Consider the following 24,353-nt stretch of genomic DNA (forward strand, 5'->3'; position numbering starts at 1 on the left):
GGATGCAGCAGAAGGATGGATCCTGTTTTTGCATCTGTTAGTCTGCATTTTTTTAAATTGGGGAATTGAGACCATTGATGTTTAGAAATACCAGTGAGCAACAGTGTTTGTGTATGTATTCTTGTTGTTTGGTTGCTGCAGTGTGTGTGTGTGTGTGTGTGTGTGTGTGTGTGTGTGTGTGTGTGTGTGTGTGTGTGTATGTGTGTATGTGTTTCTTTTGAATTGCTGCTCTGGAATTATTTATTCCTTATGTTTTCTTGGGTGTGGTTATCCTCTTGTGGTTGGAGCTTTCCTCTGGTGCCTTCTGTATGGCTGGATTTATAGATAGATGTTTTATCATGGTATGTCTTATTTTCTTCGTCTATTGTGGTTTATAGTTTTGCTGGGTATAGTAGTCTAGGCTAGCATTTGTTTATAGGACAACTGTCCTATAGTTTATAGGACAACTGTCTGGACCTTTCTGGCTTTAGAGTATCCATTGAGAAAGCAGATATCATTCTAATAGGTCTGCCTTTATATCCCTTTTATCCCTTGCAGCCTTTAATAATCTTTCTTTGTCCTGTACATTTAATGTCTTGCTGATTATGTGGGGAGAGTATTTTCTTTCTTGTCCAGTCTCTTTGGTGTTCTGTATGCTTCTTGTATCTTGATAAACAACTCCTTCTTTAGGTTAAGGAAATTTTCCTCTATGATTTTGTTTTCTGGGGTTATCCTTGTAGATTCCTGGGAGATTCCCTTGAACTAGGTTTTTACCTAACCTTGAAATGCCAACTAAGACTTCTAGGGTTAGTAGATACATAGCCTGAATGGCCATCTCCTGTGATCAGATTTCTGCCTAGCCCAGTTATCATTAGAGAGGCTTTATCCGGTAACTAATGGTAACAGATGCAGAGATTCACAAGCAAACATTAGGCTGATATCAGGGAACCCTGCCAAAGAAATGGAGAAAGGATAGTAGGAGCCAGAGGAGTCAAGGGCACAACAAGAAAACACAGAATCAATTAACCTGGGCTCATGGAAGCTCATAGAGACTGAACCAACAACCAGGGAGCCTGCATGGGACTGACCTAGGCACTCTATGTATATGTGGCAATTGTGTAGCTTGGTCTACTTGTGGAACTCCTAACAGTGGAAGCAGGAGCTGACTCTGGCTATGTTGCCCCCTTTTGAGACCTTATTCCTCATATTGGGTTGACTTGTCCAGCCTAAATGTGTGTGTGTGTGGGTGCCTAGTCTTACTGCAACTTGATATGCCATGTTTTGTTGATGTCCACAGGAGGCCTGCTCTTTTCTAAATAGAAATGGAAGAGTAGTTGATGGGGGAGGAGAAAGGGAGAAGGGACTGGGAAGAGAGAAGGGAAGAAATTGTGACCAGGATGTAAAATAGATAGATGGATAGATGAATAGATGGATGGATGGATGGATCGACAGACAGGCAGAAAAACAAATTTATTTTAAAAAGAAAGAAAATAATTTCTTTACCTTTGACCTGGGATTCTTCTCCTTACCATTCTATTCTTCTTAGATTTTGTCTTTGCATAGTGTTCCATATTTCCTGTATGTTTTGTGCCAGGAGGTTTTTAGATTTAATTTTTTTCTTTGACAAAGATATCTGCTTCTACCTTCTCTTCAGTGCCTGAGATTTTCTCTTCCATCTCTTGTATTCTGTTGGTGGGGATTATGTATGAGGTTCCTATTGGAGTTCCTAAATTTTTCATTTTCAGATTCCCCTGTTTGGGTTTTCTTCATTGAATCTATTTCCATTTTCAGGCTTTGGACTGTTTTATTCATTTCCTCCCACTGTTTGTTCATGTTTTCATAGATTTTTTTGAAGGGATTTAGTAACTTCCTCTTTAAAGACCTCTATTATATTCATAAAGGCTAAGTGAAGGTCTTTGTCTTGTGCTTCAGCTCCATTGGAATACTCAGGGCCTGCTGTACTAGGTAGGGTTGCTGGGCTCTAGTGGAGACATACTGTCCTGGCTGTAATTGGTTGTGTTTTTATGCAGGCAAATATGCACCTTGGTTTGGGAAGATTGTAATTTTAGGTACTGATACCTAGTCTTGTTTTTGTTGGGTGGGTGTTTTGTTTCTTGGTTTATGTTGCCCTCTTTGATTCTTAGGAGAGGGTGGTAGCAGTGTCTTGCTGAGTAAGCAATGCTTCTGGGACTCTGCTAGGTGTGGCCCCTAGGCATTCAAGGTATAATGTGTTTTTAGGTGTTGGGAGCTGACTCTTAGAAGTGGGGATGGGTTAGGAGAGAGGACTAAGGTTTTCCTCAAGAGGGAGGAAAGCAGGATGTGCCAACAGGGTCTGTGTAGTTCCCTAGGAATGGGGTCAGAGAGTGAGAAGAGGCCACAGAAAATAGTCTGCTAAAGAGCTCAGGATGAGACTTGGGTGTTGGATTTGGAAGTGGGGAGGGAGAGGTGAAGATCTGCACTTAGCCCACCTGCTTCCCTGCCTGCAATTATCCTACCAGTTTCTGTGCTTAAATTTACAAGTCCTCTTGAATGTTGGGGAATTTCCTTTTCCTTTTTGTTTGTTTGTTTGTTTGGTTTTTCGAGACAGGATTTCTCTGTGGCTTTGGAAGCTGTCCTGGAACTCGCTCTGGAGACCAGGCTGGCCTCAAACTCACAGAGATCTGCCTGCCGAGTGCTGGGATTAAAGGTGTGCCCCACCATCACTGGGCCTAGTTTCTTTCTTTATATGGTGAATTAATGAATTGGCTTTATACTCTTAAGATAAGTCCCAGTTTGTAGAGGTGAGTTCTTTTACATGTCACTGGATTCCATTCACAAGTATTTGTTAAATCATTCTGTGCTTTTGAAGGATATTAGTGAATCTCTCTCTTTTTTCTTGTGGCTGCACAGTATTTTATTCCCACCAACAGTGCATGAAGGTTCCCTAACCCCTCACCAGTGTTTATTGTCTTTTGTTTTCTTAATCTTAGCCTTTCTGGAGAGGGTTAAATGAAATAAAAAAGTGGTTTAAATTTGCATTTCCCAAATGGCTAAGGATGGTGAACACTTAACACTTAAAACTATTTCTTAGCCTTTCATATTTTTATATTCAGAGAACCCCCTGTTTAGTTCCATAGCCCATTTTTGTCTTATTTGTTTTCTTGGTGTTTAGTGTTTTTGTTTTTGTTTTGTTTTGTTTTGTTTGATCATTCACATTCTTTTTTGCAGATTTTTTATTTGAATTAGAAACAAGATTGTTTTACATGACAATCCCATATATATATATATATATATATATATATATATATATATATATTGAAACTCAAATATGTGATGAATCCAAGGTGTTTCAGAGAGTGCTCACCTGTGCATGCAAATTTGATTTCATCTTTAGTAAGTAGTAAAGTTATATGCTTGCCAAAAAAAAAATAAGTGACACACTGGAAGACAAATGTCACACAATTCCAATTTTATGTGTAACTAGAAATGATGAACTTACAGGAACAGAGAGCAGAATTGTGGCTATGAGGCTTCAATGTGGGTCTTTTAACAATGGGGAAACAATTGGTTTAAGGATATAAAACTGCAGTTGGACAAGAGGCATGGACTCTGTGAAGTCTTGAGGTCTACTGAAAGCATGATAAATATGGTTGATAACAATATGCTATATTTTAAAAGTTGTGAGATAGTATACTTTAAGTGTTCTCAAAACAAAAATGATGAATATGTGTGATATAACATGTTAATTGGTTTAATTTAGCCATGCCATTGTGAACATACTGTATTCTGTATCATAATTGTGCATGACTTTATTTATGAACTAAATAAATGAATGGAAAAAAAAGATTGTTTTACATGACAATCCCTCACGTCCTCCCCTGCCAACCACCCCCCCAACTAAAACCTTACCTATCACATATCCTTTCTGCTCCCCCTGGAGGGTGAGGCCTTCTATAGGGTGTCATCAGAGTCTATCATATCCTTTGGGATAGGGCCTAGGCCCACCCCCATGTGTCTTGGCTCAGGGAATATTCCTCTATGTGGAATGTGCTCCCAAAGTCCACACTTGTGCTAGGGATACGTACTGAACAACTACAGGAGGTCCTGTAGATTTCCGAGGTCTCCTGACTGAAACCCACATTCCTGGGGTCTGGATCAGTCCCATGCTGGTTTCCCAGCTATCAGTCTGGGGACCAAGAGCTCTTCCGTGTTCAGGACAGCTGTTTCTGTGGGTTTCACCAGCCTGGTCTGGACCCCTTTGCTCTTGTCCTTCTCTGCATCTGGATTCCAGTTCAGTCATTAGTTGTGGGTGTCTGCTTCTACTTCCACCAGCTGCTGGATGACGACTATCGGGTGGCATATAAATCAGTCATCAATCTCATTATCAGGGGAGGACATTTAAGGTAGCCTCTCCTCTGTTGCTTAGAATCTCTTTTCTTTTTAAAATATCTTAGCATGTATTTTCAGATAGGGATGTGTAAGTTCTCACAGCACAATTTAAACACTGCTGTTTCTTCTATTTTCTGAAAATATTTGGATGGTATTGATATTACTTTTTTATAAATATTTTATACACTTTTCCAGTAAAGTCATGGCTTTGAGGTTTTCTATGTGTAAAAGTTTGTTTTTCTTGTTTTTGAAGACAGAGTTTCTCTGTTTAACAGTCCTGGCTGTTCTGGAGCTCCAGGCTGACCTGGAACTCAGAGATGCAACTACCTTTGCCTCCCAAGTGCTGGGCTTAAAGGTGTGCATTGCCACTGCCCAGATAAAAGTTCTCAATTGTAAATTTAATTTTTAAGTGGTATTATTCATATATTTTATTATTTTGGTCACTTTTCATTACTGTCACTTGAAGAATGGCTTCACTTCATGTAACTTGAATTTATTTTTGTTTTGGTTTGCTTTGGATTTTTTGTTTGCTTGTTTGTCGAGACAGGGTTTCTCTGTGTAGCTTTGGAGCCTATCCTGGCACTTGCTCTGGAGAGTAGGCTGGCCTCGAACTCACAGAGATCTGCCTGCCTCTGCCTCTCCGAGTGCTGAGATTAAAGGTGTGTGCCACCACTGCCTGGCTTAACTTGAATTTATTGACAAGAAGTATTTTTTAATCTTCTATAATTATGCTTTTACTGTATGTTAGCATCCACTCTGTCTATGTTGGATCTTCACATTTGGAGAAGTTTTAGTTACATAGCAGAATTACAAAGGAGGTGAAGAGATTTTTCAATACGCCTCTTGTTTCCATACCCACAAGCTCTCTCCCGTTATCAGCATCTCCTGCCAGAGTTTTGCATTTATCAAAATGGATTAACCTACATTTATACATCATGACTACTCACAGGTGTTTTACATTCTATGAAACAACTGTATAATAACATTATCCATCAGGATATTAACATAGAGCATTTTTGCTACCATTCAAACAAAACTCCTGCTTTCAAATTGTCTCAAGAGTTTTCCATTTCCGGAATGTCAGATCATAAAAATCACACAATACAGACTCTTTTCAGACTACTGGGTTTTTTTTCCACTAAGTAATATGCTCTTTTAAAAAATCTCTGGGTTTTTTCATTAATTTACAGCTCTTTTATCCCTGATTAATATTCTGTTCTCTGCATATGGCACAGTTTACCCAATCATGGTATTTAATTATGTCATCATTGCGTCCATGTTTGGGCAGCTATGAATTAAACTGCTAGAAACATCTGCACACAAGTTTTATAGATGTATGTTTTCAACTCCCTCTGACTAAACACCAAGAAGCATGATTTCTGGATTGCATCTTTAAGACTGCTTAATCTATAAAGAGTGCTAATCTGTCTTTTAGTGTTTTTTCCATTTTGCATTTCCATCAATAATGAACATAAATTCCTGGCACTCCTCATCCTTATCAGCCTTGGTGTTTTTAGTGATCTGCATTGCACTGCAGTTTATAACGGTGTTTTCCATAGATCTTCTAATTTGCCTCTTAATAGCCCTCCTTGCCATTCTGTTGGCTGGAGAGAAGGCTCAGCAGTTAAGAACACTGTAGCTCTCTCAGAGGACCTGGGTTCGATTTCCAGCACCCACATGGCAGCTCACAAACTTCTGTAACTCCAGTTTCAAGGGATCTGATACCTTTTCCTGGCCTCTGTCAGTACCAGGAATGCAATTGGTACATAGACATATATTCAGGCAAAACAACCATACTCTTAAAAATAAACAAATAAACTATAAATTCATTTTGAAATTAATACTGCTTCTGCTCCTTTCTTAAGATTGCTATTAATATGATATACATTTTTCATGCATTTATTTTCATATGTTAACTATAGGAATTCTTTTGTTGTTTTGAGCACACATTGATTACACAAATAGGTTTCTTTATGACATTTTAATGCATATATAATAGTTTAACTGTATTTACATATCTATTACCCACATTTACCCCCCATGTTTACCTTTATCTATTTTCTATTTTCATGTGTATTTTTCAGATTCCACATAAGAGGAAACATGAAGCCTTATCTTCATGTGTCTGATCTCCAGTTCTATCCATTTTCCTGCAAATGGCAGTATTTTCTTGTCTTTAAAATTGTATCAAATTCCATATTTTCCATGGTGTTTAACCTACCATTTGGCATTGAGACTGATTCCATGTTACAATATTATGAATAGAGCAGCACTGAACATGAATATACAGGGTTGTCTGTTGATTCCTTCAGCTATGCATTGTTTTGTACAATGAATGTATGCCAATTACAAATATACCCCCCCCCACACACACACACATACACCAGAAGAACATAGCTGAATCATAAGAATGATCATAGCTGGATCAAAAGGAGGAGCATATCTGGATCATATGTTAATTTTAATGCTTGGTTTTTGGGAATCTCTGTAATGATTCCTTAATAGCTGTCCTCATTTATATTCCTACCCCAAATGTCTAAGATTTCCTTTACTCCTTCATTCTTGATGGCATCTATCATGATTCTGTTTTTTAGTATATGTTCATTATGTGAAAATGGATTTCATTGTGGCACTCTCAGGCATGTTGACTATACTCTTTCTTAGTCAATCCCCACTACCCTCACCTGTCCCACATCTCTTTCTCTTCCCAAATAGCTCCCTTACTCATTCATTTACAACTTTCCCCATGGAAGGCCTCACTCTCCCTGGGGAGCAGAAATGGTATTGGATAGGTAGGGTGTTAGTGGGGGGCAGGGGAGGAGGGGAGGGAGAGGGAACAGGGATTGACATGTAAAACAATCTTGTTTCTAATTTAAATAAGAAAAATAAAAATAAATAAATAAATCATCATTATTACTCCAAAAAATGTATATTCTGGAGCTGGAGCTGGTTAATAGCACTGGTTGTTCTTCCAGGTTAAATGCCTAGCACTTACAAAAGAGTTAACAATTATCTGTAAGTCGAGTTCCAGGGAAATCACAAGACATTCTCCTGGCTTTCATTGGCACTTGGACACACATGACCCACAGATATGCATGCAGGCAAAATTGTCATACTCATAAAAAATAAATATTTTTATCTGGAGGCAGAGGCAGGTGGATTTCTGTGAGTTCGAGGCCAGCCTACAGAGCGAGTTCCAGGACAACCTCCAAAGCAATACAGAGAAACCCTGTCTTGAATAACAAAAAAAGAATATTTTTTAAAAGTCTATATCCCTTGTATATGAAAAGAAGTACAATATTTGCCTTCCTGGGCCTGGCTTGTTTTGTTTAATGTGAACAGCCTACATAGTTTTATTTTGTTGTTGCTGTTTTGTTTAAATGTGGGGAATTGAACATTAGGGTCTTATATGTATCAAACAAGTTCTGTATTGCTGAACTATATTCTCACCCCTCTTCTCGACAGCTGAACACTCCATTTCATATCTTCTATACTTCAATTATCCATCTGTTATTGGGTACCAATAATGACCCCATAACTTGTGTATTGTGAATAACACCCCCAGAAACATTAGGGTACACAGGTACTTCTGTGGTATGCTGACTTCGGTTCTGTTGGGTATATTTCCAGAAGTAATATAGCTGGACCATGTGGAAATTCCAGTTTTCATACTTTAAGAGCCTTTATAGTGATTTCCAGTCATACCAGCAATATTTAAGTGTTCCCTTTTCCTGACAGCATCAGCAGAATTTATTTCTTTTAAAAATCTATTTGTTTTTCATGTGTATTAATATTCTCTCTGTGTGGTGTGTGTGTGTGTGTGTGTGTGTGTGTGTGTGTGTGTGTGTGTGTGTACCATATGCATGCAGTACCTGTGGAGGCCAGAATTTTCTTTGCTTTTTTTGTTTTAGATGTTTTTATGTATGTAACTTGAAGCATATTCTTAGCCTTTTCCAATCTACAAATAAGCTCATTAAAGATATTCTTCTTGTTGTGTGTGTGTTTCCCATCTGTCCCTTTAGTGAAAATAGTTCCTGGTCACTGCTAGCTAATGAGAATCCTAATGTTTTTCAACTAGATATGAGTTCTGGAGTGGTCTAACTTACTGCTTTCTGTAGTCAATCTTTTCCTGGCTTCTGAGTTTCACCTTATGTATGAATGTATTCTTTTTTTTTTTTTTGAGACAGGGTTTCTCTGTGGCTTTGGAGGCTGTCCTGGAACTAGCTCTTGTAGACCAGGTTGGTCTCAAATTCACAGAGATCTGCCTGCCTCTGCCTCCCAAGTTCTGAGTGTAAAGGCGTGCACCACCACCGCCCAGCTTGAATGTATTCGTATTCAGCCAAAGAGTTATTGGGACTTAGCCTCAGACTTGATGGGTTTGTCTTACTATGTCCTTCTTCTAGAAGGTTGGCCAATATATATTGTCTACTACCCCATATATCACATGTTATTTTGGGTTTTGTCTTTTTCACTCTGGTCTATATTTTAGAAATAACAGAAGGTTAGTTCTAACCCTTTGTCAGAGACAGAATCAAAATTCTTTCCAAATACAATTTTGGATATATTCTTGTTTTTAATTTCTCTATGTGTCTAAATGGAAGAGAAGCTCTTCAATTTGACTTGGTTTCTAACATCCCTAAAAAGTAGTTTGGGAGAGGTATTTTTTTTTACTTTATTTACATCAACAGAAAAAATTTCTTTAGAATAATTATATGTAAGCTATTCTATGCTGTCAGTTTTTACAGCTACACTATGAGGCTCTGGGAAGTTAATTTTTTAAAAGACTTCTGCATTTGATTGGAGGAACTGAGATTTGATTGTAACAATAAAACCTAAAATCTTATGCAACTAGGTCTTTTGTGTGTTTGATTTGAGACAGGGTTTTACTATATATACCATTCTGATTTTAAACTCAGTAATATCCCAGTGTGACTTAAGAATTGCACCAATCCTCCTGCCACAGCCTCCTCAGAGATGGGATTACAAATGCTAGCCACCACAACTAGCATTATTTACTTCTTAATGAAACCTATCACTGTGTATGAATAACATATACCAATAAAATAAAACAAGTAAATTATTCCTGATTGCACAAACTACGGATACATAGAAAGTCTAGCTCAACAGAGAATTGATACTGGTAACTATTAGCCTGGCATATAGACAGGGTTGGAAAGGATGAACACGGTGAATCAATATATGAGGGGAATGGGCTGTTTCAGTTGGCTGTGAGTACCTACCTACAACATATAGTCAATACAAGCTGTGATGGGTTACTTCACGTTTTGTAAATTGATAAAGCAGGGGCCAGTTGGTGATTAGGGTCAGTAAGCAGGGTAGGACCACTAGGAGGCAGTCTCTAGTGGGAATTGATTGTTTTTTCCAAAGAAAAGTTGAGGCAAATGTGGCTACATTTCTAGATCATCCTCAACAGCTTGGATGTAGACACGGATTTAAAAAAAAATCAGAGGCTAGTCATCATCTAACATTCTCTGTGCCTTATATAAAGGCATTGCTACACTTCATGCTGGATTTCAACTTCTTTTCCTGTGATTAAGATTGGAGTCCTTTCAAGGAGGGGTTACTGCTTCAGTTTTAACAAATTCATGCCCATAGCCTTTGAATGCAGCAGGGAAGAACAATAATTACATTCTTGGACTGTGTTTTTCTAACACATCAAATGAATCTGCTATTTCTTCCTTTAATTAATTATGGTTTGACTGAAGTCTTATGGAGAACATTAATAAATAAAAATGAATTTTTTCATTGCAAAAATATCTCAATGCAATGTCCTTATATTTAATTTCAAGGCCTAAACTCACTTAAAGAAGAAGCAAGCCCTAATGCAGGGAAAGAAAAGTACGAAAACAAATAGTACTGGTTTAGTTTCCCATCGCTGCTCTAACAATTTACTACATGTGTAGCAGCGTAAAGCAAAGTAGATGTCTTTCCTTCCAGTTCTGAATATGGCAAAAGTGACAGATGTCTCAGTGGGATAAAGTCCAGATGATGACAATGCTACTTAGGTCCCTTTTGGGGTGCAGAGGGGAAAATCTGAGACTTGCATTTGCCAGCTTCCAGTGGTACCCCACATTCCTTGTCATGACCCTACTCCACAATTGTGTCACAGTCTAGGCAATACTTCTTTTTTGTTTTGAGATTACTGTGATTTTTACTCAATTTGAAGTCCTGATTAAAATAAAAGCAGTGAGAATGAAGCTTTATAAATGGTGCAAAATTACTACACCATTGATATGGTTTTTACACTGATTGGATATAGAAAGAAAAAAGAATAACATGAGAATTAAGACCATAACAACATGTGCAAACCAAGCACATTACCCTGACACAGTTCTTAGTAAAAAGCTATTCTGGTTAGGTGGTGTTGACATTGCTGCATGTAGGTCTTGTTGCTTGCAAAGGCTCTGAAGAGCTTCATTCATTAAGGAAAACCAGACAAAGATCCCTCTCACTGGCCAACGATGGCCAGAAGCAGCTTTCTGTAGTCTCCACTCCTATCACTAGCAATCATCGTGCTCAGGGTCTTCCGATGCATCTGGGTGAACATCTGCTTTATCTGAACAAGGTCAATCAATCCTGATCAGCATGGAGTCATCTGTGCCAGCAACTTTCATGGAGTATCAGAATCGCTCAGCAAAGAAGGCGCGTGGTTTAGGTCACACTGCAAGACGGTCTTCAAACCACTTTGAATATATCCACAGAACTCTCAGCTTACACTGCTTAACAAATCTCAATTAGCCATCCTGGAATAAGCCTCCATGCTGGCTTTCAGCTGAGGGAAGCTTCTGGTGGCAAGGATCATGTTGAAGCAAGACTCATCTGTCCCTAGCTTCCCCTCACTGGCCTGGTAGAGGCGCTGGGCATTGTCCTGAGCCATCTGGTGGTTTACACTCTGGTTCTCATCACAGTTTCCCTGGCATATGAACATGAGAAGTTCAAAATGTCCTGAGGTATCCAACTTAATGTCCTTCTCAAGGTCTCATCCAAACTCTGATTAATAACATCTAACAGTGTCTTGAATTTCTTGATTTGTTCTTGTGCATAAAATCTCTATCAATACACGTTCTTGAGTTCCTGCTCCCTGAATTGCTTTCCTTAAACTCCAGGCATCATAGTATGTAGAAGGCATGGACAGGGCAAGGATCAATTCTTCCATATTTCCACTCAACTCTGACTTGAGATCTTTAATTAAATCCTTACCATACATGGTCTTAAGGGCTGCTTTAATTTGTTGCCTCTGGTCATTGGAACGGCTAGACACAACATCCACAATTGCTTGCTCATCTGTCCCAAAGCTCTTCATTGCTTTGCAGAGACTTTCTGCATCTCTCATAGCATCAAAGTAAGAGGCTGGTCGGATTGTTCTTTGGCTGCCCTGAGTCATCGAAGCAGGCTGGCTAGGGTAAGGAGCTTGTCCTCCAGGGTAGTGAGAAGGCATCTGTCCTCCAGGAAAGCCACCTGGTACTGGAACCTGGGCTGGTCTACCACCGTAAGGCTGTGCAGGTGGCTGTGGATAGCCAAAAAAAAGCCTGCTCCACCAGGTGGAGCTCCAAAACCTTGTCCTCACGGATAGACTGGAGCACCCCCTGGACTTGGGGTAACAGGATAGCCCCCAGGGGCTGGATAACCTCCAGGTGTAGTGTAGCCTCCAGCTCCTAGGTAGCTGCCACTTGGTGCTGGTGGGTAAGCACCTCCTCCCATTGGTAGAAAGCCACTGGGATAGGGATACTGAACCGGAGGGAGAAAAGATGACTCATGATCTGCAGGATATCCAGGGAAAGGTGTGTAGCCCATAGGGGGATAGCCTGGGTATGACATTCTGAATGAGGGAGCAGCATTACTGCCTGGCCTGCTTTCCTGCAATATGGAGCCAGGCTAGACAATACGTCTATTACTATGTGTTTTCTTATTTTCTTTCCTTCCCCCTTTCCCATCTAAGGATCTTGTGCACATTCAAATAACTGATTTCCAAAAGATGCCACAGCCACCCCCAAAGAGGGAAAGCAGAGCCCTCCATTTGCAACAAAAATCTTCTATGAGGTAGAAGCTTATGTGTGTATACACTAATGAATGACTACAGGCTTGGCTTCCACTGTGGTATAGCAGCTGTGTCTTTGAATCACTTTTTAATAAAATAGGAGGGGTTGGAGCTGGAGAAAAGGCTCAATGGTTAAGAGCACTGGATGATCTTCTGGAGGTTTGATTCCCAGCACCCTCATGACAGCTCACAACAGTCTATAACTCCAGTTACAGGAGATCAGGCATCCTTTCCTGGCCTCCACAGGCAACAGGTATATAAGTGTTGCACAGACATACATGTTGGCAAAAACACCTGCACATATAAAATAAAATATTATAAAACTTAAATTAAATATTTTATTTCATTAACAGTCACATGTTATTTTCATTAGTGTTTATGGATAGGATTATATGTAAGTATTAGACATATGGTCTTTGATGGGAGAGTCTCTCTGAATTTTAGTTTCCATATCTGGTCTATGACTTGGGTTATTTATAGACTTTGTATCTTTATGGTGCAACCCAAACTCCAGTTGTGTATATATTTAACATCATACTTTAAAAAGCAGTATCAGCTGGGCAGTGGTGGCCCACACCTTTAGTCCCAGCACACGGGAAGCAGAGACATGCTGATCTCTGTGAGTTTGAGGCCACCCTGGTCTACAGAGTGAGTTATAGGATAGTCAGGACTGTTACACCGAGAAATCCTGTCTCAAAAATAAAAACAACAACAAACATAAAAGACTTCAAGCAAACAAAAACATATCATTTAATAAGCTAATATTCATCCAATTTGTGTCACTTCTATTAGACAGAGTGCTAAATAAGCCACAGATTTGTGCTTCTCTGTGTCCGAGCTCCACACAAGCCATATGATCTTGGAGCTGATCAGTTATATCTTCCATGACAAAGCAACTTCATTTAATAAACAGTGTCTGGAAATAATGGCTTCGTGGGCTCCTTTTTATTTTTATTATGCTAAGTAACCTAAAATGAGCTCAGACACAGAAAGTTAATATTTGGTGAACATTTGCAATGACAAATGGCCCTGAGTTACAATGTTCTTATGGAATTTAGTCTTTGATGATATAATCTGTGTATTCACAGATTACCAAGTGCCAGGTAGAATGCCTATTCTGACATTTATTAGTGTTGTGATGTTTGCCAAATCAATTTACATCTTTAAGCCTTCGTCCTTCGTGGCTAAAATGCAGACCTAGCCTGTGGAGTGGCTTATGATTTGCAAAATAACATGCAAATGGATGCTGCCAGTAATCTCCTGAACCCTCTTAACATTAATACCGTGTTTAATGAATGCAAACAGTTCAGCCATGCTGTGGCTGATATGGTATATTTGATCATCTTTATGATTGATTGCACTGCATTTCATTTTACACTTGCCAGTTTATTTTGTGTGAGCAGTTTCAGCTGTAGAAGAAACACACACAAAGATAAACTCAATGTTTAGAGAGGGCCTGTCCACAAAGGAGAAAACACAAGGGCATGTGAAAATGATAGAATGGAGCCTTCCTTTAGTGATGTTACATACATTGTTAAAAAGTTCCAGGTAGCTAAGACTGTTGAAGAGATAGATAATGTTCAAACTAAACAGGACTGAATGAGTTTGAAACCCCAGGAAGGTTGGAGAAAGATATGATGAAACTGGAAGGAGAAAAGGTTTGTTTAACTCTTTAAAGGATGGTTCATAGCTGCTTGATAAATAAATAAAAGGCAAGAGAGAGGGAATATCAAAATATTTGTTCCTCCATGTTCTTTCTTTACTAAAAAGAATTTTTGAAGATTTTATTTATATACATTTTATGTACATCAGTGTTTTGCTGTCATGTACATATGTGCACCATGTGTGTATGGTACCCAGAGACATCAGAAGAAGGCCTTGGATCCAATGAAGCTTCTTATGGATGGCTGTGAACCATCATGTGGGTGCAGGGAACTGAACCTGGATCCTTTGCAAGAGCAGCCAGTGCTCTTAACTGCTGAGCCATCTCTCCAGCCCCTCTCAGATCCTTTCTGAAGAAGGTAGCTGAGAAAGATTTGACATGAATAATAATACCTGCCCTGCTTTAACTCCTTTCAGGAACAATGGGAAGGTATAAATACATAAATGCAAAATGACTACATGTGCTTAAAATAGTAGCTGAGGAAAAGAGTGGTGCCATGGATGGGAGAGAGTCTAAAAAGAAGTTGAGACAACCTGTAGGTGGGGAAAAAATAGGCCGACATTTTAAGACACGGGAATTATTCTAGGTTAAGAATAAATAGCTTACTGAGCTTTCCTTTCATTTTTCAGCTGGTGTTTAAAACGGATATTTCACAAATTCTCAGTAGAAATAACTTACCCAGTATATGTGCTCTTATTCAATTACCAGCAGAGTATTTTATGTAGAGGAACACTCACCAGAGTTCCTGTCCTTGATTCCAATGGTGGTGTCCATAACACATTTCCTTTACTCTACTTGTATCACCCTGAGAAGGCTCTTCTCTGTAGCAGATTGTTAGTGTGTCCTGGAAGAGACATGGACTGTGCTCTAACTTGCTCTGTAACTCCACGTTATTTAAATGGTTAAACTATTCTGATGAATTATTCCCATGGGCTATTTCACTAGGATGAAATATTAGCAGTTGAGAAATTCAATTTGTTATTGTTTCATTATTAGAAATGTTCTTTCCTACTAATGGCACTGAGAGCATGCACCAAGAGCCAGATGTGAATCTTATCCCTAAAATGGTTTCTTCATTGTGATAATTAGAATATTTAAAATATAATAGAGTTTTGCCGGCCTGAGCCCTGCAATGGATACTGTTGCCATAATGGACTCCATTTTGAAGGCCTGTAGCAGTGGATGAATAGTAGGCTAGCTCCCCTATTGCAAAGTGCATTAAAGCATTTAGGCTACAGGGTCAATTAGTAAATGACTGCTGTGATGCACTTACTCACCTCAGAGAAGCCTTGGGGAATTACCGCACCTCTGAAAGCCTGGGAGAGTAATTTATATACTGAAAAGGATTTGACAGAATAAGTACAGTCTGATGTGTTTTAATGGGCTTTGATGAGCAGCAAAGACTAGCTATTACAAAAGACACGTTTGTATTGTAGAGGTAGGATTGAGGGGTACACAGTTTAGAATTTACATCTCTTCTTTTGAAATAGAACAAAAATCATGTTACTTTGACCTTTTCAAGAAGTAATTTGTTTTGCAGGCTAATGCTATTTTCCACTGTTAAATGGCCCCATAACAACCAAGGAAGAGACAGAATGGGCAATCAGTCAAGAAACAGTGTTGAAAATGACTAGTGCTCAGGCTGAGTAAGTCAGGAGACACTCCATATTCTAAAATCAACATATTCTAAAATCAACATATCTATCAAAATAGAGTTTTATCAACATCCAGCATTGCCTCAGTCAGATCATAATTCTATTGTAATACTCTTTTCCATAGATGCAGCATTAATGTGAGAGAGTGACAATGGTACTGTGCCTGAGTTTTGCATTAGAAAATATCTATTAGATTTATGTTACTGAAATTTTCTCCAGAGTTTACTTCACCTAATAGGCTTAGAAGCATTATGTATTTATAAAGTGATATTTTACCCTTCATTAAACCTTATATCCTAAGAAAAAACATGTTTGTGACATTTAACAAGGGAGATGTTATGATATTTAAGTCTAGAGATAACAAAATTCACAGTAAAATAATTTGGATGTCTTGTATAGTGAACAAAATTAAATCAGCACTAAAGGAAGAAAAGTGTCTACCAAAATATTTAGGGTTCTCAGAGTGGATGCAGCATTTTCCTCCCTAAATTAATGAGGACTGCAGCCCTGGTCTCCTGAAGGTTAATTAACTCCCACATTGCTACTCAAAATGTGATCCAAGGACGCCTTCATCAGCATTACCGGGATGCTAATATTAAAAGTACTGAATGTAGAGGGGGAAACTAGGAGTTGGACAGTTTAAGCAAGAAATGAGGAAAAGAGAAAGGAGGAGATAAGGGGCCTAGGAGAACATTAATGAAAACAAAGGGTATATGAAACAGTCATATGAAAACCTATTGTTTTGTAAGTCAAAATTTCTTTCTTGGCCAAGTAATACTGCTCCTAGAAACCATGAGTTTTTAAGGAAAAATCTAAGTGCCAGACATGGGATACTTCCTTATGGGTTATTAGTGAGGGAGGCTTCAGAGTTGCCCCCAAACAGTATATGCTCTTGCTCTCTGTGGTGATTTGAATAAAAATGGCTGCCATTGGCTTGGTTACTGGAATAAGGGTACCAGTCGGTGGCACTACTTGGGGATGTTTAGGAGTTGTGGCCTTGCTTGGTGAATTGCATTACAGGAGCAGGCTTAAATAGTTTCGTATTTCTCCTCCCTTTCAGTTCTCATGTCCCAGTTAGGCTTCTATTGCTATGATAAACACCATGAACAAAAAGGAAAGAATTTATTTGGCTTATAAATTATAGTCCCTTATGAGGAGAATCCAAGGTGGGAACTGCAGCAGAAACATTGAAAAAAATCTGCTTACTGACTTTCTCGATGATGACTTACTCAACCTGTGTTAGTATACAATTTGCAACCAACCGCGCAGTGGTGACATCACCCACAGTAAGGAGAACCCTCCCACATCAATACTAATCAAGAAAATGGCACACAGATTTGCCTACAAGGCCAATATGATTTAGGCATTTCCTCAGTTGAAGTTTCCTCTTCCCAAATGACTACAGCTTGTGTCAAGTTAACAGGAACCTAACCAGGACAGTTCACTTCAAGACTGTGGTAAAAGATGTCACCTCTCAGCTTCCTGCTTCTGCTCCTTCCTGCTGTGCTTACCTGCCATGATGAACTCTTAATGCCCCTGGCACTGTAAGCCCAAATAAACTTATTCTTTTATAAGTTGCCTTGATCATGGTGTTTTATCATAGCAAAAGAAAAGTAACCTACCATCCCTATTGTTTTCCCATTGGGACTAGCTGAGATCCTACTGCTAAAGATACCACATACTTAGGTTGTGAGCTACAGAGAGCTCAAACTGGAACTGAGATGGAAGCTTCTTCCTTGCCAGCTCACTTCCCATAATGTCAAACGGTGCTATAGAAGTTTCTGGGAAAGAAATGATATCAGCAGCACTACATAGCTATAAAACCAACAAACTACAATACCAATGCACAAAGCAAGATGTGCCCACTAATTCAATAGTGGCATGACTATTATGGGAAAAATCAACCAGTCTTTGAAATGTGCATTCAAATTACTAACAAAGAATTTTGGGAGACTTTAAGCAAGAACATCAAAATACCGAGCTAGCAAGGTAGGATATATGAATAGATTAATGTGTTTAAAGAGTTGAGTCTTAGAAAGAGGTAGGTGAAGATTTAAATAATAATTATCATGTGCTGGGTACCAGCCCAATTCTAGAAATGATACAAATAAGAAACAGGGTGCTTGTATTTTCTTTTTCATATTTGCTTCAATATATGGCACTATATCTAGTGTTTCATTGTTGGCTTTATTATTTATGTTAATTTTTTTATAATTTTCCTTTAAACACCATAAGGAGAGATGAATTCTTGAAGTAATAATTCAAAGTAGATTATCAGGAAATGGTTAATCGGATTCTTTTTAATTTATTCATCTAACTGCTTGGTTTAATACTTAGATGACATGCATACTACTTAGAAACAGACTTGGGAGTCAGATTGCTCAGGTAACAGCACTGCTTACCAAGCCTGATACCTTTAGAAAGTCATAAGGCCTCTCCATGCTTTGAAAATAGGGGGTCCACAGAAACAGCTGACCTGAGCAAGAGGGAGCTCTTGGTCCCCAGACTGATAACCGGGAAACCAGAATGGGACTGATCCAGACCCGATGAATATGGGTGTCAGTGAGGAGACCTTGGAAATCTATGGGGCCTCTTGTAGTAGATCAGTACTTATCCCTAGCATAGGAATGGACTTTGGGAGCCCATCCCACATAGAGTTATACTTCCTGAGCCTAGACACATGGGGTGGGCCTAGGCCCAATCCCTAAGGATATGATAGACTCTGAAGACCGCCCCCCTATGGAAGGCCTCACCCTCCCTGGTGAGCAGAAAGGGTATGGGATAGGTAGGGTGTTAGTTGGGGGAGGGGGAGGAGAGGAGGCGAGGGAGAAGGAACTAGGATTGACATGTAAAACAATCTTGTTTTTAATTCAAATATAAAATGGAGAAAAAAAATTAAAAAAGAAGAAAATAGGGGGTAGTAATACTAACAGTGTTTTCTCATTAAGGTTAAATGAACTCGTGTATATAGCTCATATATGTACGTACAAATGCATACTAGATGTCATACTAACATCTTCCAATCTCATTTGCTCTTGGGACTAGAAAAGTCTTCGTTTACCATCTAAAATTAATTCCTTAGGGCTGTATCGCAGTCTATTCTGGGGTCAACCCAATTCCCAGAGTACTTTAGGCATCCTTCTTCTAGATCCTCCAAATTATGATTAGAAAAGCCATGGATTTTCCATCAGTCAAGAAGATTTATGTTTTCTTTCCAAGGAAAAACATGAGAAGGAACCAATTATAATTACTAGTGCTTCTGCTTACTGAGTTATTATGCAAACCCCTAAGTCCCATATCTGATTTGCCAAGATACCAGCTTTTTCCAAGTTTGGTACATTGACCTTGTAATGTTCTATGTGTGCTCAAGTTAAAAACTTTTATTATTTTTATTATAATAGCTATAGCTGAGGCCTAGCTATAAATGATACCTAAATCCTACATTTAAGGTTACTATGTGTTATCTGTGACAGAGAGATTTGCTGATCTTTTTAAGTCGGGGTCAAAATCATTTCTCCTCTCATTTTCTTAGGCAAGTCTCTTTTGTCTGAAACCAGGAAAGCTAATCATAAAAGTAAAGTACTTAGGAATAAATTTATCCAAGGAAGGTAGAGATCTGTACTATGAAAACTCTAAAGTGTGAGTAAAAATAAAAGACAAATAAGCAGAAAGGTATTTTGTGATCACAGACTTAGATGTTTAAAAGTCCATAATATTCAAGGCTATCTGTAGGGTTTATGTGATCTCGGTAAAACTTCCAACATCCTTTTGCAAAGAAAGAGAAAAATTAATTCTAAAATTTAAATAGAATCACAGAAGACTCTGGTTAATCAAAGCATTGAAAATATTTTTATTTTGCACTCAGGAGGCAGAGGTAGGCAGATCTCAGTGAGTTCCAGGCCAGCCTGGTCTACAGAGCAAGCCCCAGGACAGTCAGAGCTATGCAGAGAAACCCTGTCTCGAAAATAAAGTATTTTATGTCTACAGGTGTTGTCTGTGCACTACATACATACACTTCCCTCAGAGGCCAAAACTGAGTTTCAGATGTTCTAGAACTGGAGTTAGAGAAAGTTTGAACCTTCCCGTGGGTACTAGAAATCAAACTTGGGTCCTCTGGAAGAACAACTAGTATTCTTAGCTGCTGAACCATCTCTCTCTAGGCGCAGTCAAAATAATTTTTAGCAAAAAGAACAAAGCATAGGCATCATATATCCTAATTTTAAAATGTATTCCATAGTTGAGGTGATCAAAGCTGTCTAGTACATGTAGATAAGTAGAAGAGGAAGAAGAGACCAGATATAAAGACATATGATCAACTAACCTTTGGTACAATTAAGAATAAATCACACCGGGAGCAGATAGTATCTTCAGTAAATGGTGTTGCAAGATTATCTGAATGTGAAAATAAACTCAAAATAGGTTAAGAGCCTAAAGGTAAGATATCAATCTGTAAAAATTCTTGTAATATGGCATAGGGGGAAATCTCCTTGGTATTATTTTTGGCAATGAGTTTTGACTATGACCCCAAGGCATCAGCAACCAAAGCAAAGAAAAATAAGTGCGACAACATTAGACTAAAAGGATTCCACCTGAAGACACAATTTAAAAAGGGTTGGCCTATAGATTACATGAAAATATTTGTAGAATATGTATCTTTTAAGTGATTGATATACTAAATATATAAATAACTCATATAATACAGTACCAAAAACTGTACCAAATACCTACTCTCTACATAATATGTGCATATATATGTGCACATGTATGCACACATGTACATATTTCTTTTTTGAGTAGCCATTCATCTGTATATTTATTTATTTTCAGTTTCTGTATTTTACATATGCATGTCATTTTCTTTTTATTTATTAACTTATTTTTTACATTCCAATCCAGGTTCCCCCTCCATCCTTTCTTCCTGCTCCCCCGACTTCCCCTCCATGCCATCTCCCATCTGCTCCTCAGAGAGTGTACAACTTCCCCTAGGAAATCTACTAAGTGTGTGCCATCATCACATTGAGGCTGGACTAAGTTCCCTCTGCCCCATGCCTAGGCTGAGCAAGGTATCTCTCCATATAGAATGTGCTCCACTAAGTCAGTTTGCATATTAGAGTTAGATCTTGGACTGACTGCCAGTGGCCTCATTCATATATTGCCCCAGCCTCACCATTGTCACCTGTATTCAGGGAGTCCAGTTGAGTCAGTGATCTCTCACTAGCTCAGGTCAGTTGATCCTGTGGGTTTCCCCATTATGGTCTTAAGATATATATATATATATATAGATAGATAGATAGATAGATAGATATAGATAGATAGAGAGACAGACAGACAGACAGACAGAGAGAGACAGAGACAGAGAGAGACAGACAGAGACAGACAGAGAGAGAGAGAGACAGAGAGAGAGAGGGAGAGAGACAGACAGAGACAGAGACAGAGACAGAGATAGAGAGAGAGGTTTTGAGACAGGGTTTCTCTGTATTGCTTTGGAGGTTGTCCTGGAACTTGCTCTGTAGACCAGGTTGGCCTTGAACTCACAGACATACACCTGCCTCTGCCTCCTTTGTTCATATTATTGCTCCTCCCTCACTTTGATTGTAATCCAGGAGCTCAGCCCAATGGTTTGTTATGGATTTCTGCATCTGCTTCCATCTATTTCTGGAAGAAAGTTGTAGCTTCTCTAGGGTCATGAATTGTAGGCTGGATATCTTTTGCTTTATGTCTGGTATCCACTCATGACAGAGTACATGCTATATTTATCTTTCTGGGTCTGGGTTACCTTGTTACTATAAATCTTTCTGTCAAAAGCCACCTGAGCCCCACTGCCACGTGTGAGCTTTATGACAGTCGCCTGCCCGAGTTAGGCCTAAATGAATTCACAGAGAGACTTGTATTAGTTACAATGCTGCTTGGCCAATGACTAGGATTCTCATTTGTTAGCTCAGTCTCAATTACCATACATCTATATATTTTATGGGACTTATCTTATCGGACGCCTTATTGGCGTGCCTCCTTGTTGGTGAATCACATCGTGCCGCTGGAGCAGGAGCCGAGGGGGAAAGAGAGGGACACTTCCTTTTTCCTCTTCTTAAATATGAGTCTCCTTGCTATGTCACTTCCTGTCTGGAACACCACTTCTCTACTACATTTCCCAGAATCCTCTTTGACTCCTAGTCCAGCCTTACCTGCTGTCTCATTGGCCAAGCAAGTACTTTATTTATAAACATACACAGAAGTATTTCCCCCATCATTACCTCACTCAGATTTTTTTCTAGTTTTGTCCATTTGCCTGCAAATTTTAGGATATCATTGTTTTTTTACCACTGAGTAGTACTCCATTGTGTAAATGTACCACATTTTCTTTAACCATTCTTTGGTTGAGGGGCATCTAAGTTGTTTACAAGTTCTGGCTATTACAAATAATGTTGCTGTGAATATAGTTGACCAATGTCCTTGTGGTATGAGTGTGCCTCCTTTGGGTATATGCCCAAAAGTGGTATTACAGGGTCTTGAGGTAGGTTGATTGCTATACTGATTTCCACAGAGGCTGTACAAGTTTGCACTCCCACCAGCAATGGATGAGTGTTCCCCTTAATCCATGTCCTTTTCAGCATAAGTCATCATCAGTGTTTTTGATCTAAGGCATTCTGACTGGTATAAGATGGTATCTCAGAGTTGTTTTCATTTGCATTTCTCTGATGACTAAAGATGTTGAGCATTTCCTTAAGTGTCTTTCTGCCATTTGAGATTCTGTTTAGACTTGTACCCCATTTTTAATTGGATAATTAGGTATTTTGATGTCTAGTTTCTTGAGTTTTTGTATGTTTTGGAGATCAGCCCTCTGTCATATGTGGGGTTGGTGAAGGTCTTCTCCCATTCTGTAGGGAGCTGTTTTGTCTTGTCGACTGTATTCTTTGCTTTACAGAACCTTCTTAGTTTCTGACGGCCCCATACATTAATTGTTGTTCTCAATGTCTGTGCTACTGATGTTCTATTTAGGAAGTGGTCTCTTGTAACTATGCATTCAAGGGTATTTCCCACTTTCTCTTCTACAAGGTTCAATTTGGATGGATTTATATTGAGGTCTTTGATCCATTTGGACTTGAGTTTTGTGCATGGCAATAGATATGGATCTATTTGCATTCTTCTGCACATATTTCTTGAGACTAATGTGGCAAATAGGTATATGTAGACACATTATACATCATTAATTATCAGGGAAATACAAATAAGAAATTCAAGGAAATATGCACTTCGGTCACAATGACTATACTATAAAATAGCAGGAAAAAGCAGGATATAATAAATGTTGACAAGGGTATAGAGAAAAAGAAACCCTTGTAAACTATACTTGGGAGTGTAAGCTGATATAACCACTATGGAAATCACTATGGAAGTTTCTCAAAAATTAATCTAAGGTTCAGAAGAGATGAGTCAGCAGTTAAAAGCATTTCCTGCTGTAGCAGAAAAACTAAGTTTGGTTCCCAGCACCCATACTGGGTGGTTCAGACACATAGGCCTTTGAGGGCACCTTGATTCATGTGCACATACCCCCCACAATAACATACACATAGTCATCAATACAGTCTTTAAAATAGGACTACTGCATGATCCAGCAATCTCTGTCCTGGGTATATACCCATAGAAATTGAAATGAGAACCTCAGAGAGATATCTGTGCTCTGTTTTTTTTTATTGAAACATTGACTATAACAGTCAAGATCTAGAAATTCTGCTTTTACCCTTTTCTCATGGCAGCTAACAGAGTAGCTTTAGGCAAGATAGTGGTCTGACTAACCTGGTGTTCTAGAGGGTCTGAAAGCAGCTCACTTATTGTCTTGCCATGTCCTAATCCAAAGATGTTTCTTGGAGTATTTACCTGGGAACTGAGTTTTCAGTTAGTGTGTGCTTTTTTGTTTGTTTCTTTTGTTTTTGTTTTTTTTTTTTTTGAGAGAGGGTTTCCCTGTGTAAGAGTTCTGGCTGTCCTAGAGCTCACTCTGTAGACCAGGCTGGCCTTGATCACAGTTATCTGTCAGCCTCTTCCTCCAGCGTGCTAGGATTAAAGAAAGGCATGTGTCCCAACTATCTGTCACTGTGTATTTGAAAAAACCATAGAGGTAAAGATACTGTAAAGTTCTACTAGGAAATGTATCTGATGCCCTTATTGGAAGCATAAGTATAGATGAAAAATATCAGAATGTGACAGAAATAAAGGTGCAATAGAAGGGGAGTGAGAAGCAATAATTATGGATGGAATCTGTTAGATAAATTTGTGAAAGAGCTCCATTACTTTACCTAGAGTTCATGAAATTCCCACTGAAAATGAGATATATTTCACAGAGAAGTCATCTGAACTTCTCATAAAGAATCTACATATGGGCCAGGCATTGGTGGCACATGCCTTTAATCCCAGCACTCAGGAGGCAGAGGCAGGCAGATCGCTGTGAGTTCAAGGCCAGCCTGGTCTCCAGAGCGATTGCCAGGATAGGCTCCAAAGCTATACAGAGAAACCCTGTCTCGAAAAACAAAACAAAAAACCCAAAAAAACAACAATAACAAAGAATCTAAATATGCAAGCTAGAAAGGTAGTTCAGTGGCCAAGAGTACTGGTCTACCCAGAGAGTCCTAGGGTA

The 24,353-nt window shown here is 38.9% G+C and overlaps 1 pseudogene; it reads right to left on the bottom strand.

Moving 5' to 3' along the window:
• Positions 1–10,126: 10,126 nt before the first annotated feature.
• Positions 10,127–21,538, bottom strand: LOC100767344 (annotated as a pseudogene).
• Between the last annotated feature and the right edge of the window lie 2,815 nt (positions 21,539–24,353).

The sequence above is a fragment of the Cricetulus griseus genome, chromosome X (assembly GCF_003668045.3).
Source record: "Cricetulus griseus strain 17A/GY chromosome X, alternate assembly CriGri-PICRH-1.0, whole genome shotgun sequence".
In the NCBI taxonomy this organism is placed as follows: Eukaryota; Metazoa; Chordata; class Mammalia; order Rodentia; family Cricetidae; genus Cricetulus; species Cricetulus griseus.